A 19,626-nucleotide genomic window follows, 5' to 3' on the forward strand; every position below is an offset into this window, starting at 1 on the left:
CAGCTTTCTTGTGTATGGTCATACGAAGAAAAATATAAGGCTAGATGTAGACCACGATGTGAGATTCAAAACCTGAAATATGTGCCTTATGTCAGTTTTGTATATTCTTATGCCATAGGTCCCTCGATTAAGACACATGTCCCTTGAGAACTAGCTTTTTGTTGTTTTTAACACGACTTAGAAGCTGTCGTGGCCTAAGTTGGGGCATTCCTGATACAGGACTTAGGTGAACATCTGTCCCCCATTTGTCATATTTGTCCCGTGGACAGTTTTTTTAGGTTGATAACCTGGGTGCAAATATAATGGGGAAATAGCTTCAGATCTGCTCCTCTACCCCCAAATTTCATTTCCTTGTTCATAGAGAAGGATTAAGGAACAATGAGAATTGAACCAATAACAAAAAGCATTACTGCTTTGAGGTCTTAAAGTTCTGGTTCATCTTTAACACCTCTCCCCCAAAGATTTTAGAACAGTGACTGTTCATGGATTGATTTTGATCACATGTTTCTTCATAACATTTGAAAGAATATCTTTCCTGCATTTGGATTTGTAGGGGCCTAAACTGAAATGTTGACAGAATGGAAGCGCTGGAAATAGGTTGTGAGGGGAGACGGTGTGGGATAGTAAGGAAGCAAGGATAAGAAGATCCTAGCTGGTGGAGATAACAGAGAGCGCTTAGAGAAAGAATGAAGACCAAAAACATGGAGTGGCTGGCAGATCTAGCAGATTATTCTGATAGTAATGATAAGCTGCATTCTTGAGCATCAGGATTTGTATATTGCTTATGGTGACCAAAAAACATGACTATTTTCTCATTTGAGGAGTCCTAAGAGTTCTGGCAATAAAGTAGAAAGATGTAGCGAGGGGTGAGAGTTTAGTGCCAGAATGATCATCTGGGATCCAGTAGATCTCAGTGCACATTGTTTTAGTGTCTCCACCCTACCCCCAACTTGAAAAATCACGGACTACGGTAAAGGAGTAACGGGGTAAGATACACAGGGCTCTGCCTGTATCTGGATGCTGTTGTGGAAATTCCTGGAGCAGGTATAGCCAGTAAGGGCTCACCTGCTATGTCTAACTTAGGCCTGCAAATTGGAAGGCACCTGATAACTTACTCAATGATGAGCTCCTTAAGGTAAAGACCCTGTGTACCCACTGTAGATCTTTTTCCATCCTGAACCTCCCAAATAACGATCAAAGATCTAGTTTGGGGGGTCCTTGTGGCAACCTGTAGTTCTCCTGAAATCAAGTTTTTGAGACTGCTTGCTGAAGGAATTGTACATTTCAAAAGTATAAAGCCCATGGTTGAAGATTTTTAAAAACACAAAAAAACCTGTTTCAGTTCACTTTGGGGGTGAGGGGGCAGGTCTCATCTTGCAACAGGTGCAGATTGTTCAACACAATATTCAGAGAGGTATTCAACTGTCTACACTATTTTGTCAAATCCTAGTTCCAGGGTCCCTACTCCAACTCCCTTCAGAGCCCTAATGCTTCCCGCTCCGTGTAAAAGATAAAAACTCAGGTGTAAAACTGAACAGCATTTTGACTTCCCACCCCGTGAGGCTGAAGAGGAGGAAGAGGTGGAAGGGGAAGGTAGGTTGTACCCGGAGCAAAGTCCTGAAGATAGAGGAATAAGCCTCAAAAGCTGAGATCCTATGGTGATTGATTAGTCTAGTTAGCCTGTCCAGAGCTAAAGGTTAAACACAGGCTAACAACAGCCCAGAAGAGAACAACTGGATAATTCATTAATTGTGTTTCTGTTTATATACCCTGCCCCCCCCTCACTTTCTAGGCTAATGTAGGTTCTGTCTTGATTAGAGGCAAATTTTTGGAACTAGACAGGGTCTTGGAGCTCATGGCTCATTCTCCTCACCTGGCATGTGAACAAACAAGTTAAGCATTAACAGGTGACTTGGCCAAAACCACACAGCTAGTTAGTGGCAGAGCTAGGATTAGAACCCCTCTCTCCCTCTTCAGAGCCAATTACTCTTCCCGTTTGTCTCCTAAATGGCCAACAATTTCTTCCCACCCTGTATGTGCATGCCACACCATCCTTCTACAGGTAGAGTCTCTTTTCCCTCCCCTTGACTTGGTTTGTGACTTCATTTAACCAGTAGGATGCAGTGGAAGGGACATTCTCGGACTTTCACGCTCAAGCCCTAAGAGGTCTGGCAGCTTCTGCTTTCCGCTCTGGGAAGTCAGCCTCCATGCATTAAAGAAGCTGGGGTTACATTGCTGAGTGATGAGACACAGCACATGAGTGGTGAGGCAATGCGCAAGAGAGGCCTTCTTGGACCTTCCATCCTAGCCCAGCCACAAGCTGAAGGCAGCTGAGTGAGTGACTCCCACCAAATCACATGGAGCAGGAAATCTACCCAGCTGACCACTATCCCAATTCCTAACCCAGAGAATCACGAGAAGCAGACAACTAAGAGACCACTACATCCTCTGCCTTCCTCTGTTCGCTTGATTATCGTAATTAAGAAATCAAGACATTAGACTACGGTTAGGCTTCAGAAGACTATCAAGGAAGCCCGTCAACCAAACGGTTCCATGTTTGTCAACAGCTCTCATCAAGACAAGGTGGTTTTCTGCTTCAAACTTGACACTAACACTGTAAATGACAGTTTATTAATTTGCTGATCAAACAACCCTGCTCTGGGTATATTAACTTTTACTTAGCATTTAACTCTAACAAAACTTTCTCCAAATCCTAATGTTCTCTAATGATGCATCACAGACCACCAGAAAACTTAGTAGCATAACACTACTTTGCTCTGTACTTTGCAGTTTGGGCAGGGCTCAGTGGGTACAGCTGGTCTCTGCTCCACTCAGCATCAGCTAGGGATAATTTGAAGGCGGTTTCTCCTGTGTCTGGAGGTTGGTGGTGGGAAGAAGGCTTGAACAGCTAGAGGCTAGAACTGTCGCTAAGGAGCCTCCCATGTGGTCTCTCCAGCAAGGTGGTTTCAGGCTAGCTGGTACTCTCACAGGTGTGTCTTAGGGATCCTAAGACAAAGTTCTGAGAAAGGAATCCCAGCAGGAGCTTTGTCACTTTGCATGACTTAGCTTTGGAAGTCAGGTGACATCCCTTCTGCCCTGTCATTGGCCCACCCATATTCCAGGAAATGGGACATAGGCCCCACCTGTTGATGGAGGGATGCCATCATCACACTGTTAGAAGGACATGTGGGAAGGGCATGTGTTTGGAAAACACAACCCCACCTCAGCTTCTAAACTCTGCATCTGAATTTCACCCTAGGGATAAAATCTTGATAGAAAAACTAATCCCAGGAGCTTTGACATAAAAAAAAAAAAAAAAAAAAGAGAGTTATTTCTATTTGCAACCCCTATGAAAGTTAATTCATTTTTCCTATAGATGTCTTGGTTTGGAGGCTACAGTTTAATTTCCTTCTTCCCCAGGTTTTTCAGAACTGGGGAGAGGAGGATAATGAATAATCTACTATTACGGCTGTTTTGTAAACCTCTCACCTCTTAAAAAAAAATCGATTCACTGCTTACAGTTGAAACAAGTAGGGTATTCATGGCAAGGTTGCTCTTGTGACCACATATTTTAAAGAAAATTAGTTTTGCATGTTCTGTAACAAGTTGCGGATGACTACTAATAACTCATGTTTCTACATCCACGTGCATGCAGGCAGGCACACAAACCACACTCGTTCAGTGTGGATTCGTTCAGGAATCTTTTATTCCTAATGGATTTCTAGCTTCTCAGCTCAGCTTACCTGGTACCTTTTTTTTTTTTTTAACACCTGGCAATGTCACACCAAAGGTATGTGGTGCCTTTTTAACTGTTGCCTAGCAACACTCAAATGCTCAGGACAGGAAGCAACGTGTGCAGTATCTCCCTGTCATTCTGGTAGGCATCATTCTGTGCCTAAGACTTAAATTAGCCAAACTGAGGTTTTTTGTGTGAACAGCAAAACTAACATTTCTATTATTGCAAAAACATGCCCTGGGACATGTACCAATCAGAGAAAAGCTGTTATATTTCTATGGCATTTTGTAGTTCTTTTGAAATTGTCAGAAGTAAAAATAAATATCCAGTAGAAATTATCCATATATTCTTTGCAGATTATCATGCCTATATTAAATACTTTTCTATCTGTGGTCTAACCGTTAAACCTAGTTTTTCCAGCTTATTTTCCTAAACTGTGTTTTCATCATATTTCAGAGCTATGATTTTATGAAGCTTTTAACATTAGCTTTCCAGACTATCTCTGTAGATTCCACTTTGAAGTTTACCAGATAGCTGCATTACCAAAAACTTTGGTACATATCAAATGTTTGCCCTTTCAATTGTCTTCTCAACAAGGTGATTTTAGAGATTTTGCTGGTCAACTGACTCCTAACATTTCACTCCTATAAATAAGTTACCACTAACAGAATCCATCAGTGAACAAAATATCTTTAATAATGTGAATTATTACCCTTTACTTATTGGGAATGTTTCACTGACATAGTCTATCTCTCTTAAAGCTGAGAAGTCCAAGAATACTTTTGCAAGAAGTACAGCAGAAGGAAGGGTGACACTGTTCCTAGCCGAAACATTTTAACATTTCAGTTCATTGTAAAAGAAATGAATTTGTTTTTAAAACTACATTTTAGGAAAAAGAAAATTGGGTTACTTGCCCAAGAATGGTTAACACAACAAGTGCTGTGAGGCGTTAACTTTAATCTTGTAAAAGAAATGAAACTGCTAAGAAGAATCACAGAGTGCATCTTTGTCACAAGCTGATGAGATGCATTACTTTTCAAGTAGTTTAAGAAGAGGAGCCCTGTCTCACATAAAGTCGCTGGATGAACACACATGCCCAAATAAGGCAAGGGCCGGCCAGCATCCCGCCGTTGGTTCCAAGCTTCTGTGTGTGCCCCTTTTGCAAAGCTACGTTAACCAAGGCAGCTGAGGTTTTTTTTTTTTTTAACATCTTTATTGGAGTATAATTGCTTTACAATGGTGTTAGTTTCTGCTTTATAACAAAGTGAATCAGCTATACATATACATATGTCCCCACATCTCTTCCCTCTTGCATCTCCCTCCCTCCCACCCTCCCTATCCCACCCCTCTAGGTGGTCACAAAGCACCGAGCTGATCTCCCTGTGCTATGCGGCTGCTTCCCACTAGCTATCTATTTTACATTTGGTAGTGTATATATGTCCATGCCACTCTCTCACTTTGTCCCAGCTTACCCTTCCCCCTCCCCGTACCCTCAAGTCCATTCTCTAGTAAGTCTGCATCTTTATTCCCATCTTGCCCCTAGGTTCTTCATGACCATTTTTTTTTTAGATTCCATATATATGTGTTAGCATACGGTATTTGTTTTTCTCTTTCTGACTTACTTCACTCTGTATGACAGTCTCTAGGTCCATCCACCTCACTACAAATAACTCAGTTTCATTCCTTTTTATGGCTGAGTAATATTCCATTGTATATATGTGCCACATCTTCTTTATCCATTCACCTGTCGATGGACACTTAGGTTGCTTCCATGTCCTGGCTATTGTAAACAGAGCTGCAATGAACATTTTGGTACATGACTCTTTTTGAATTATGGTTTTCTCAGGGTATATGCCCAGTAGTGGGATTGCTGGGTCGTATGGTAGTTCTATTTTTAGTTTTTTAAGGAACCTCCATACTGTTCTCCATAGTGGCTGTATCAATTTACATTCCCACCAACAGTGCAAGAGGGTTCCCTTTTCTCCACACCCTCTCCAGCATTTATTGTTTGTAGATTTTTTGATGATGGCCATTCTGACCGGTGTGAGATGATATCTCATTGTAGTTTTGATTTGCATTTCTCTAATGATTAATGATGTTGAGCATTCTTTCATGTGTCTGTTGGCAATCTGTATATTTTCTTTGGAGAAATGTCTATTTAGGTCTTCTGCCCATTTTTGGATTGGGTTGTTTGTTTTTTTTAATGTTGAGCTGCATGAGCTGCTTGTAAATTTTGGAGATTAATCCTTTGTCAGTTGCTTCATTTGCAAATATTTTCTCCCATTCTGAGAGTTGTCTTTTCGTCTTGTTTATGGTTTCCTTTGCTGTGCAAAAGCTTTTAAGTTTCATTAGGTCCCATTCGTTTATTTTTGGTTTTATTTCCATTTCTCTAGGAGGTGGGTCAAAAAGGATCTTGCTGTGATTTATGTCATAGAGTGTTCTAAGGCAGCTGAGTTTTGAAAGCAACTACACACTCACAGAAATTCTCAGGCAAGTAAGTTTCATTTAGAAATGAGAAGGTTACTGAAATTAATATAATTTGTTTTCATCTTTTCCCCCACCCGCACCCCCATAAAAGAGTAAAGAATGATTTGAACCTGCCTTGTTAACATCTGACTCAAATTGAACTGAGGCCATTAGCTCTGCGACTCTATAGAGGATCTGACAGGGTCAGATCCGTAGGGGTTCTCTTAATCCCACAAGAGTGGTTCAACGGGTGTTTCAGGTTCCCTGTGTGTTTGCTCCGCCCTAGAGAAAGGTCCCTGGGGACTCACTTGATGGCCCTTTCCAGGCCGGCAATAAGACTGCAATTGGAACTCAGTTTAAAAACTAAAGAATTGCTTGTCATTTCAGCAAATCTCTCTGAGCACGATTTTCCTCCTTGGTAAAATGAAGATAATCCCCCATGCCCTACTTTTGCACAAGAATGTTTGTGGGGGGAAAAAAAATCAGACAGTAAGGAACGTGAATTGAACATTTCCCATGATCTAGACCCTCTTCACGCATTACAAGCGTCATTCCACCAAATCCTCATAATGACTTTATGAGATAGGTCCAGAGATCAGACTGAGGCTTAGAGAAGTTCAACGCCCAGCCCACGCCATATCAAGATGTGAACTGACTTCTAACTAAGCTAGTCGACCTCCAATACAAGATATATGAAAACAGCTGTTAAACGGTAAAACACTAGGTCAGTGTCAAATATCACTATTATCAAAACTTCCTAGTTGTGAATCTTTATTTAAAAGTTACATATGTGTATACGTGTATGTGAACATCTTCATATATTATTTTTATAAGTTTCTATCTGTGTCGATTTGGGGGAGGGATGATGTTTCTATTCAGATGACTTTTTAGAGGGCACTGACATATGATCAGTATAGAATACCTGGAAAATAAAGAAGAGTCTTAAGACGTAGAAATGTGATGGCAAGTCACACACAGAAGCATGCTGGTATAGCAGCAACCTTCATTTCCCCAAAAAAGAAGGCCATTAGAGCACACCAGCACGTAGTTAGAACTCTGATATTTGTTAAGTGAGGGTCAGGATGACATACTGACCATAGGAAGTTGTCATAGGTTTTCAGCTATAATTAGATCAGACAAATGAAAAGAACTGCATGCTAAACAACAAAATGATTCAACAGAGGTAGGATTTAGCAGACACCTGGAGACTCTAGATTTGCTAAGATCCCTGAAGAAACGTTCATTCCTAGCAATTCCAGGTCTAGAAGAAAGGTTTCAGTGGTAGAGCAGTCTGCATGGGGTGATGCAGGAGGTATTCATTTGTAAAGAATGACCTGAGTATTGATTCAGGCGACTGTTCATTCTGGGATCAGAGCAGAGGGTCAGCGAATTCCTAGAATTCAGAGTTGTACCTTGGATGTCAGAAGAACATTTGAGGCAGGCATGTGTGTCGAAAGCAGGAGACGGGACTCTCACCATGAGAGGCTCTGTCAAAGGAGCAGATTATTGCTAGAAGTGAGCAGTCAGGAACGTCTGGCTGTGCTTTTAGGTAACTGCTGGAAAGCAGAAATCTAAGGCACGAGCTGGAGGATGCCACAGGACTGGAAAGACTTCCAAGGAGCCGGTTGAGAATGCGTTCAGAGGCGAAAGAATCTCCCCATGACGTCAAATGTATCTGCCCCTATCTCCATTCCTATCAAAAACGGAGGCCCGTTTTGTCTTTCCCTGAGCTCTCTTCAATTCCCTTCTAATGTCAACTTCACTCACACTGAGAGGAATGACACGTTCATACGGTTTCCCCAGACAGGGTCCGGGGGAAGGCCCTTCCCCAGGTTCAGGGGCTGCAATGAACCCTCTGAAACCACCATTTTTTCATTCAAATGTAATCCTAAACCATCTCTGCCCCCCCTCGATTCTTGCTATGGCATATTTAGCTACTAACTCGGAAAGGGAAAATTCCAGGAAAAAATATGATCGTGGTGGGGTACACACACACAAACACCCCACACCCTCCAAGTGCCCCCAGTGACATGTTAAGCACTTTTCCCAAGATTGTGAACAAAGTTCCCCAATCCCATTAATCCTACCCTTTGTTCTTTTGTAAGCACGAGCAATCCAGTTCTCTGATTCCTGGGCAGTTATAGGCCACACGTGGAAGAAGAGAAAGAACTGACCTTAATCTCTTTCAAGAAAACTTTCCTGGGACTTCCCTGGTGGCGCAGTGGTTAAGAATCCGCCTGCCAATGCAGGGGACATGGGTTCAAGCCCTGGTCCGGGAAGATCCCACATGCCACGGAGCAACTAAGCCCGTGCGCCACAACTACTGAGCCTGCGCTCTAGAGCCTGCGAGCCACAACTACTGAGCCCATGTGCCACAACTACTGAAGCCCGTGCCCCTACAGCTCGTGCTCTGCAACAAAAGAAGCCACTGCAGTGAGAAGCCCGCGCACCACAACGAAGAGTAGCCCCTGCTCGCAGCAACTAGAGAAAGCCCGCGTGCAGCAACGAAGACCCAACGCAGCCAAAAGTAAATAAATAAAATACATAAATTTATAAAAAAAAAAAAGAAAGAAAACTTTCCTGCGCTGACAGTTCACGTAATTCTGTGACCTGAATCCTCTTAGACACTTAGTATAGACTTAACTATACTACACTTATGTTACATATAAGGGAGCATGAACTTTGTCACTCAAACGAAATAATTTGCTTAAACAATAGGCACCAAGTCTTACCCCTTAAGCACAGAAGGTGCTTAATACATCCATTAATTTAAAAAACACAAACCCTAGCATGTCTGAAATACCAGGAAAGGAAGTTTTCAATTCATGTAATTGTTTCCTATTATATACACTAACCAAACAGTAATTTGACCTTACCCCAGTCTTCCTTTCCTTAAAAAAAAGAAAAAAGAAAAAAAGCCTTTTCAATTTTCATTTCTCATAGGCAGTTTTAATAAAGAACCACTAAAAAGGAATCAAACAGGGAGATTTATGCTGCTCAGGCAACACAATTAGCAAACAATGAAAGCCGTATGAGGTGCTAAAGGTTAAAAAAAGAAATATAAACTGTAATCCTTGCTTTCAGTGCTTTACCACCAAATAATCACTGTTATCCACTGCTTCATTCATTCTTTGCCTCATGCTAGCAACTTTACAGCTGTTCTCTCCTTCCCTCTTATCCCAATAATTTCTTCATTCATCAATAGTAACCATCAACCAACGCTTCTTATCAACTGTGACCTCTTATGACTTCTTATCAATAGTGACCATAGGGCTTCCCTGGTGGCGCAGTGGTTGAGAATCTGCCTGCCAATGCAGGGGACACGGGTTCGAGCCCTGGTCTGGGAAGATCCCACATGCCGCAGAGCAACTGGGCCCGTGAGCCACAACTACTGAGCCTGCGCGTCTGGAGCCTGTGCTCCGCAACGAGAGGCCGTGACAGTGAGAGGCCCGCGCACCACGATAAAGAGTGGCCCCCGCTTGCCGCAACTAGAGAAAGCCCTCGCACAGAAATGAAGATCCAACACAGCCAAAAATAATAAATAAATAAATAAATTAATTAAAAAAAAAAAAAAAAAATAGTGACCATAGTGTCATCACAAGTTACCTCCTATAGGTTATCTCACTATTGTATCAGTAAGCCCAACAAAATGCTATTTTTAGAGCAAAGAAGCACATTTAATTACACAGGGCACTTAAATCATCCAGCCTCCTAATCCCAATTTTGAAATGCCTATACCCTTACTCTCAGAAAAAAATTCACACATTGGTCAATCATTTCACACAAGAAAGGAGTTCGGTGCTAATATTCAATAAACTTTCTTTCAAAGAAATTTGGATATTTTCTCAGTAACGCTTTTTTTTTTTCTCCCTTTAGATTATGAAAAATAGAGAGCTGTTCATTTACTGAGTACGTTTAAAATTAATTTTGACTTCCTGTATTTCTGTTTACACATGTTATTAGTTATGGGCAAAAACTATTCAGGGTATAGTTAATGAGATATTTTTCTCAAGTGATCATATTAAGTTTCCTAGAGGAGATTGGACTTGCATTTTTGATGCGTTCATTTAAATTTCAGGATGAATATTCTGAAGAAGAAAAGATATTCTGATACAAACTTAGGAAGTAAATTAGATTTCTTTTTTTGTTTCCATTTCTTAAATGAGATCTAGCTAAGACTAAGTTCTACTCCACGTCTGATAGTAATGAAACTGCTTCCTCTTTTTTCTAGCATTCTATGTCATTCTTCCCTGATTGCCAAATAGACGTTTTATTTTTATATATAGCCATGTCTATGTTAAACACAGTATATGTTTTAAAATAATTTAATAAACACTGTAAAATACTTAGGTGGATGTCTTCCCCAGGAAGAGTCAGAGGGTTGACCCAAGTTGCCCGATTTATGGTGACGACCTAGCAAAATAATCAGGAAGAAAAACTATTCCAAGTTCCTGTTCTAGTGATTTCATCTACAGAATGCCAGCTGGTTTCAGCATTTCCCTGTTTATATGAATACTAATTTCAAGCTTTTCAAAAAGACCTTATTTGATTCAAGAAAGTCAGGAATAGGACATGAGCGGGTGGTCCAGTGTCTAATGCAGCCTATGTGCCTCAGGTTTAAAACCAACTGGTGAGATTCTGCCGTCTGCAGAAGTCTATGGGATCTTTATTCTCGGCTATATAATCTTCCAGATTAAACCAGAAATAATCTGTGTGCACCCCTAGAAAGTAAATAATCAGACATAGCACTGCTCTTCCCCATTTCCTACTCTCACACGTGACTTTGCATGTGATTATCTAAAGCCTGCAGGCCTGATATTTTCCCTAAAATCCTGCCATTACAAGTATTATATAACCAGCCCGCTGTTGTTTCCAATTTAAAAATATTTTTAAAAAGTGACAAAACCAGCCTGCAATAAATGTGATTTAAGGATAAGTCTCTAAGTAACCTCACCAAGAGATTCTGAGGTAGATCTAAAACCCTTTCTTCCAACTCTTTGCCCAACTGATCCATCTTTAAATACTTTAAAATACATTGGGCTTCCCTGGTGGCGCAGTGGTTGAGAGTCTGCCTGCCAATGCAGAGCACACGGGTTCAAGCCCCGGTCCGGGAAGATCCCACATGCCGCGGAGCAACTGGGCCCGTGAGCCACAATTGCTGAGCCTGCGCGTCTGGAGCCTGTGCTCCGCAACAAGAGAGGCTGCCATAGTGAGAGGCCCGCGCGCTGTGATGAAGAGTGGCCCCCACTTGCCGCAACTGGAGAAGGCCCTCGCGCAGAAACGAAGACCCAACACAGCCATAAATAAATTAAATAAATAAATAAATAATTTAAAAAAAAAAAAATAAATAAATAAAATACATTATGTATAGTAAAGAAATATTTCTGACCTGAGTATATGGAGGTTCCCTGGGACTGAGGGAAGTTCACTTGAAATAGATTTTTCTTTTTCGCAAGAATTCAGCTTTTGCAGAATTAGTTCTGATGCGAATAATATTTTCACATAATTGCAAGTACATTTTTTATTCTGTGTAAATTTCTAGAGATGTTGCTCAAGGAAGCAACTAATGCAAAGCTTTGTTAAGAGGAAAAAAGCATATTTAAAATTAAAAAAAAAAAAGTAAACACTGAAGTTACCTAAAAGGAACCTGAACACAGAAACAGCATGGGAACATTTTTAAGAGTTGAAATGTATAAAAATATGTATATTTTTAAAAGTTCAGAAATTGATCCAAATAGATATGAGATGAAAATGACATCACAAAACAGTGTGGAAACATGGACAATTCAATACTTGACATTGAGATAACTGGGTAACATTTTAGGGGGAAAATTCATATCTTACTCCAGGAAAATTTCCAAATGGATAAAATATTTGAAGACACACAATGAAAAGTACTCAAGCCCTAGAAGAAAAACAGGATGCTCTCTTAATGATCTTGGAGTAGAGTTGCCCTTTCCAACAATGAGTCGAATCCAAAAGCCATAAAAGAAAATACTGATAAATTCAATTACATAAAAATAAAACTTTTGTGTTAAAAGCCATCCCCAGCAAGTCAAAAAACAAATGAGAATGTAAGATAAAAATATTTCCAACTCATATTACTAATGAAGATATTACCTTCCTAATATAAAAGAGCTTTTTCAAATAAGGGGGAAAAAGGACTAACAGTCCAATAGAAAATCTTAAAAGAGATAAACAATGAAAAATTGAGATACCATTTTTCTCCAATCACTCACCAAAAAAATCTAAAAGATCGATAACACCAAATGGAAAATAAACATTCTCATATATTGCTGATGGAAGGGTAAATGAGTGCAATCTTTAAATTAGTACAAACACAGGGCATTTTTGCAATAGCTACTAAAATGTCTAATGACTGTATCTTTGACTAGCAATTCTACCTTTCTGGGTATACTTGGGAAGTAACCACCCATAAGGTTGTTCACTGCAGAACTGTTTATTAAAAACAACCCAAATGTCAAATAAATTATGGTACATCCATACAGTGTAATACGATACAGCTGTACACGAAAAAACAAAAGTGAAAGGATTTGCATATTGATACAAAAAGATCTCCAAGAAATAAGTGAGAAAAAAGTGAAGGCTCAACAGTGTACTCGGGACTTTACCTTTTGTGTAAAAAGAAACAAGCCCATATCGAAATTTGCTCATATGTGCTAAAGAACTCATGTATACACACACACAAGTAATAATAACTTCCAGGGTGTGCCGTCTCTGTGCACGGTCTAGGATGGTTGAGAATTAGGTGGATGGAGAACAGGATGGGATGAGATATATAATTTTTGGATTCCTTGATTTTTTTTTTCAATAATGTACTTATTACCTAAAAGTTGAATTAAAAATTCCTCCCACATAGTGCTCTGCACCCTCCACAATGTTACAAGGTACAGAGTTGACTTGCTATGCTTGAGACTTCTCCAAGGGCAGATGTTATGTATCCCCAGTGCCCCTCATCAAACCTAATACTTAGTAGATGCTCAAGAAAATGTTTGTTGAACCAAATAAATGTACAATTCATAATGTTTAAAAAAAAATAATGTACATATTACCTATTCAAATAGTACTGAATAAGCGTAAGTTACTCTTTTTACCCAATCTAAGCCTAGTAGATGATTACATTTACTTTACTTCTGGTTATTTATCTCTCTTTTTTTAAAATTAATTATTTTTGTCTGCCTTGGGTCTTAATTGCTGCACGCAGGCTTTCTCTGGTTGCTGCGAGCGGGGGCTACTCTTCGTTACAGTGTGCGGGCTTCTCATTGCGGTGGCTTCTCTAGTTGCAGAGCACAGGCTCTAGGTGCGAGGGCTTCAGTAGTTGTGGCGCACGGGCTTAGTTGCTCCGTGGCATGTGGGATCTTCTCGAACCCATGTCCCCTGCATTGGCAGGCAGATTCTTAACCACTGCGCCACCAGGGAAGTCCCTGGTTGTATATCTCTTTAATGACACATTTTCTAAAACTGCACGTTGTGCTAGAAATTGAGAATTAATTAGGTTTGGTTGAAATTTATTATTGAAAGAGTAAATTGCAAAAATCATTTAAATTATATATTTGACTTTTCTTAGTCAATTTAGGCTTTCCTTGTACAACTCTGTCCTTATGTTTCAGCTTCAAATAAAATCATTCCATTTTGCTTAGAAATATATGAGAACATTCACTGATCAAGGAACCTAACCTTGTCACTGAAGAATTTTAATCAATTTGAAGCTTTTACAAACATATAAGCATGTCAAAGGTTTTTTTTTTTTAACGTTAAGCTTTACATTTTTTATCATGGGCATGAGGTTTGGCTGAAGAAGTTAATTGGCCATCTGCATTTCTTATCCATTTTTCCTCCTTCTTAAGTGGAATATAATATCTTACTTTTACCCTAAGATTAAAAATCATTTCCTCAAGTGGTAGGAAATTGTCTTCGGCACCTGCACGGACATATTCCTGGCTATATAATATTATTACCAAACTACACCATATTTATCTTAGAGATCTTTTGACTCTTTACCTTTAAATACAATAATTTTTTTTTTAAACTTGACACAATTAAGATTTTATCCCAGTTCATTCCAAACACAATTTAAACTTCAAGAACTCCTTTAAAAAGAAGCCTGTTTCGGGCTTCCCTGGTGGCGCAGTGGTTGAGAATCTGCCTGCCAATGCAGGGGACGCGGGTTCGAGCCCTGGTCTGGGAAGATCCCACATGCCGCGGAGTAACCAGGCCCGTGAGCCACAATTATTGAGCCTGCGCGTCTGGAGCCTGTGCTCCGCAGCAAGAGAGGCCGCGATAATGAGAGACCCGCGCACCGCGATGAAGAGTGGCCCCCACTCGCCCCAACTAGAGAAAGCCCTCGCACAGAAACGAAGACCCAAGACAACTAAAAATAAAATAAATAAATAAATAAAAATTTAAAAAATATATATATATATATATTTAAAAAAAAAAAAGAAGGTTGTTCCTCCACCGGCCTCCAGATATCTGCCCTCAACCCACCCTGCAGGTATCTTTTGAAACACTTCCCCTAATTATTAAATAATTAATTGTATGATTTGTCGTTTCATGTTTTGTCTCCCCGATAGAATACAAGGATATGAACCAAATCTCTCCTATTTGCCACAATATATTCCCCAGGCCGGAAGAAAGTGTAACAAGGGGCCTTGTACATAGTACATTCTCAATATACATTTGTTGAATAAGTGGACAAATGAATTGCCTTTGTTTCTCCCCAACATCTTTCCATGTGTTAGAAATCTAAGCTCCTGGAGGTCGAGGCTGTCTCAAAGGAGTTGGGAAGGTATAGCTAGCACAGCACCAAACCAAATTATATAGCTTATTCATTTATTACGAATGAAGCAATCATGTATCAGTGGCAACAGTAATATTGACAGACCCAGAATTCAACATCCTTGAAATAATAGAACTTGGCTGGCTTGCTTAGAAATAATGCTGAAAATTTCAAAATATATTTTATACCAATAATCCTGACAACTAGCATTTCTTACACTTTATTCAGAGTACCAACTAAAGCCATGAGGTGTTACCTATCTCCAAAATAGGTTCTAGGTGGAATCCATTTTACCTCCAGCTGGCAGTTTTTTGGGGTTTTTTTTCCAGAAAGACCAGCAAAATTGAGCCAGCATTGGATATTAAAAATATTTACAGGATGTAGAAAGGGGAAGTATATCTTCCGTTGAAAATGGTTTAATTTTCCTTGGGTTGTTATAATGACAATTTCCTTAACCTGATAAGATAACAGATTTTTAAATGTAATCATGTATTTATTTTACGGTTTGCACAAGATGTACCTTTAGTACATCCAGATTTTCATAACCCATCAAACAGTTTTTCAGTATGTGTTATGGCAGGATATTCTAGAACTGCCAAGAAAAGTAAATTCACAGAGCTGCCTGCAACTCACTAACTATAACAAATTAGCATAAGCAGCCCCATTTTAGAAGGAATGGCTTTTACAAGTTACACAGAAAAATAATGTGATTTTGCATTTATATCATTAAAAACTGTTCATACAGTACACGGTTTTATCATGAATATTAAACATAGCCCAGACTGTTTAACATAGCTAGTTAGTCTATTTGAGGTGGAACTCCTTAATGAAACCGAACTGGTTATGGTCTTAAGAATAACTAGGAAAACTAGCTTAAACGTACCTATTTTTACGGATTTGTTTCTACTTTAAAAAAAAATGCATATCGAATAAAACCTTTCAACACTTGTCAGCTCTCCTGTGAACATACCATATAAATGGACCAGCACCGACTGCCAGGAAAAAATAAAGGCCAAATTACTCTCTTCCACCCATGCTGTGAAGTTCAGAGAGAAATCTGTCCTAGAGCCATTACAGATAGCATACAATGAGCCATTTAGAGAGAACCGAAGGATGGATAAAATTCTTCAGATTTCTCTGCACAATAGCAAAGATTTTATTTTCTTAGTCACCCTCACAATTTGAAATGCCTCTGGCTGGTTGTTCACAGCACAAAGCAAAGGTGCGTATTTTCCAATATCTAACTTGCTTAAGTTCTATTAATTCCGGCGAAAGGAGTTAATAAGTGCAAATGGCAAAGGAAACTATGACTGCAGGCTTACATTATTACAAACACATCCACAGTGCAATCGGTGGCCAGTGCAGTACTAAAGAGGTATATCATTAGTACCCAGAGTAAACGAGAAACTAAAGAGAGTCAGAATCCGTGCTGTACACTATTCTGGTAAACATGGAACCATTAGGTGATGGTTTATAAGCACCTTAAGAGTATTTTCTTTTTACAGAACCTAACACACCAGCTCCTGAATTTTGTAAACACGGCAGCTTACAACGCAGGACCATCCTTCGGACCCCTCCACTCTGGAGGATGCAGAGAGGACGAAAAGACCATTAGGCTCAGCCTGCTTTAGGAGGGGCGTCGGGAGTGTGGGGGGCAGGGAAAAAGCAGGGGTGGAGGCCGAGATGCAAACTCAATAAGGTTTAAAGAGGAATTAGGAGATGCCTGTCCTGCCACCAGCTACCACCAAACGACTCATTTCTCAGTCGGACTGCAGACTTTAATTTAGCTCTCCTTTCTTCCTCGGACTGAAAATGTCAAACTCAATCCTTCATTCTCCCAAATCCCTTTTCCCAAAGCGCTTTCCCACCTGTGTTCCCGGTTGAAGTGAAAACACCTGACTGCCCATCGTAGAAATCTGGGGCTGTCCCAGTTACAGCCCTTTCAATCCATCACCAACTCTTGCTGAATCTGCCTTTTAAGTAACTTTAAAATGTCTGCTGTCTTCTCCCTCCCTACCATGGCCGTCTAATTCAAGCCAGTCCTGGTCTCCTCAGTTATCTCCCTGACTCCACTCCCACCCCCTTCCAACTCATTTCTTTTAAACACTGGTTATATCATTCCCAAGCTTAATGCCTGACTTATTTTTTCCCATCTTATTTTGATCCCAGTTTATCTCCCTCATTTTTTTTAATATATATTTTTAAAATTAATTATTTATGTATTTATTTTTGGCTGCGTTGGGTCTTCATTACTGTGCGCGGGCTTTCTCTAGTTGCAGCAAGCGGTGGCTAATCTTCATTGTGGTGCGCGGGCTTCTCATTGCAGTGGCTTCTCTTGCTGCGGAGCACGGGCTCTAGGTGCGTGGGCTCAGTAGTTGTGGCTCGCAGGCTCAGTAGTTGTGGCTCGCGGGCTCTAGGGCACAGGCTCAGTAGTTGTGGCGCATGGGCTTAGTTGCTCCGCAGCATGTGGGATCTTCCCGGACCAGGGCTCGGACCCATGTCCCCTGCATTGGCAGGCGGATTCTTAACCACTGCGCCACCAGGGAAGTCCCAACCTCCCTCATTTTATCTTGAACTTCTCCTGCACACAAACACCACAATGCTTTACTTTTTGGTTGCCGAGAGCAGCAGACTGGATCAAAACTTAAAGCCTTTGCATCTTTCTTTTTTCCTCTGCCAGGAATACTTTCCTTCTCCATTTGCCTGGTCTGCACCACCTCATCATCCCTTTTGCCTCAGGGTGGAAAGCTCTTCCTTCAGAACGCCCCCCTCACCTCCAGTGCCAGCAGCTGCTGTGGTCCCCACATGCACCTTCCTCATAACACTCGGGCTGAAAGTGGCTGTTTCCTCTATCAGATTGTGAGCACCTGTGAGCTGGGTTCATTGTTCACCACCGCCTGGGCCCGGCACATAGTAGGCCTTTTAAAATAATGGTTGGGCTTCCCTGGTGGCGCAGTGGTTGAGAATCTGCCTGCCAATGCAGGGAACACGGGTTCGAACCCTGGTCTGGGAAGATCCCACATGCCACGGAGCAACTGGGCCCGTGAGCCACAATTACTGAGGCTGCGCGTCTGGAGCCTGTGCTCCGCAACAAGAGAGGCCGCGATGGTGAGAGGCCCGCGCACCGCGATGAAGAGTGGTCCCCACTTGCCGCAACTAGAGAAAGCCCTCGCACAGAAACGAAGACTCAACACAGTCATAAATAAATAAATAAATAAATAAATAAAGGAACGTGAATTTCTAAAAAAAAAAATGGTTAAATCCACAAAACTAAGTATAACATCCAGGATAGAATCCAACTAAATGCATTTCATACAACTCAAGCGTAACCAAGTGAAGTTTTCTAGCTTGGAAAGATCAGGGTGTCGCAAACCCACCAGATTATAAGAATGACTTGAGTCACTTGTTAAAATGACAGAGTTCTATCTCTGAAAGAGACACACAAAAAACTGGGAAAAGCGTTTGAATCTGACTGATTCTGAAGAAGAGAAATGGAGATCAGGACCAGGAATGAACTGGCTTTTCACTGTATACTCTTTGGATTTTTCTTTAAAAAATACACACACACACACACACACACACACACACATATATACATACACACATATATATGGAAAGTAAATATATTTACCTTACATGTGTTATATATTCACATATTGCTGGAGGAATATACACATACCAAAAAAATCCAGTAACACTCATCACCTCCTCCAGAAGGTGAATTGGGATGTTGGGAGGACAAGGTTGGAAAGGGGACTTTTCAATGACATTCTTTTATATCTTTTGGGATTTCTATTCATGTTCAATGTATGACCTGGTCAAGAATTTTAAAAATTAAGCCAAAATACAGATTTTTAGGCCCCTCCCTGGAGACTCCGATTCATGAAGCTAGAGGTGGAGCATGGATATCTGTATTTTTAACAAACTCCCCAGGTAACACTAGGTAAACGATAGGAAAGTTTGGCGAACAGGATTAAGGTGGGACTTGACCTTGGTGGTCACGTAATCCAGTAGTTCCCAAATCTGGGTATCATCTCTGATTTAATCAGAATATTGGGGGTTAGGGTGGGGCAGGGAAACCATGGTTAAAGCTCCTCAGGTGAGTCTGTTACAGAACTGCTTGCCGCTTGCATTGAGACCTCTGCCCTAGAGCAGTCAATCACTCAATCAATACATGAATTTCTTCTCAATCTTGTATGCACAGATATGTCTCTATCACTTGATGGCCAGCCCCAGTGATTCCCACCTCCTGGCGTTCACACCCATATGTTGTCCCCGCCCATAGTGAATAGGAGTGACCTGTATAACCTGTAGGATATTGTGGAGATGGTGGAGTGTGACTTCTCATGCTAGGTTACAAAAGACATCGTGGCTTCTGTCTTGCTCTCTCTTGGGTCATCCACTCTGGAGAAGGCAGCTACCATGTTGTGAGGACACGTAGGAAGCCACATGTTTAGCTGTTAAATCCTCTTGCTAAAAGCCAGCAATGACTTGCAGGTCATGCAATTAAACCATCTTGAAAGTGGATTTTCCAGCCCCACTCAAGCCTTCAGACGACTGCAGCCTTGGCTGTCATCTTAACTGCGAGCTCATACGAGATCATGACACAGAACCAAGCTAAGGC

At 40.8% G+C, this 19,626-nt stretch overlaps 1 long non-coding RNA gene across 3 annotated transcripts in view; it reads right to left on the bottom strand.

Annotated features, from left to right (window-relative positions):
- Nucleotides 1-19,626, bottom strand: part of LOC132375170 (uncharacterized) — a 136,133-nt gene that overhangs the window by 50,415 nt on the left and 66,092 nt on the right. The gene's annotated exons all lie outside the window — the stretch shown is intronic.

This window comes from Balaenoptera ricei, chromosome 11 (genome assembly GCF_028023285.1).
Source record: "Balaenoptera ricei isolate mBalRic1 chromosome 11, mBalRic1.hap2, whole genome shotgun sequence".
NCBI classification, from domain to species: domain Eukaryota; kingdom Metazoa; phylum Chordata; class Mammalia; order Artiodactyla; family Balaenopteridae; genus Balaenoptera; species Balaenoptera ricei.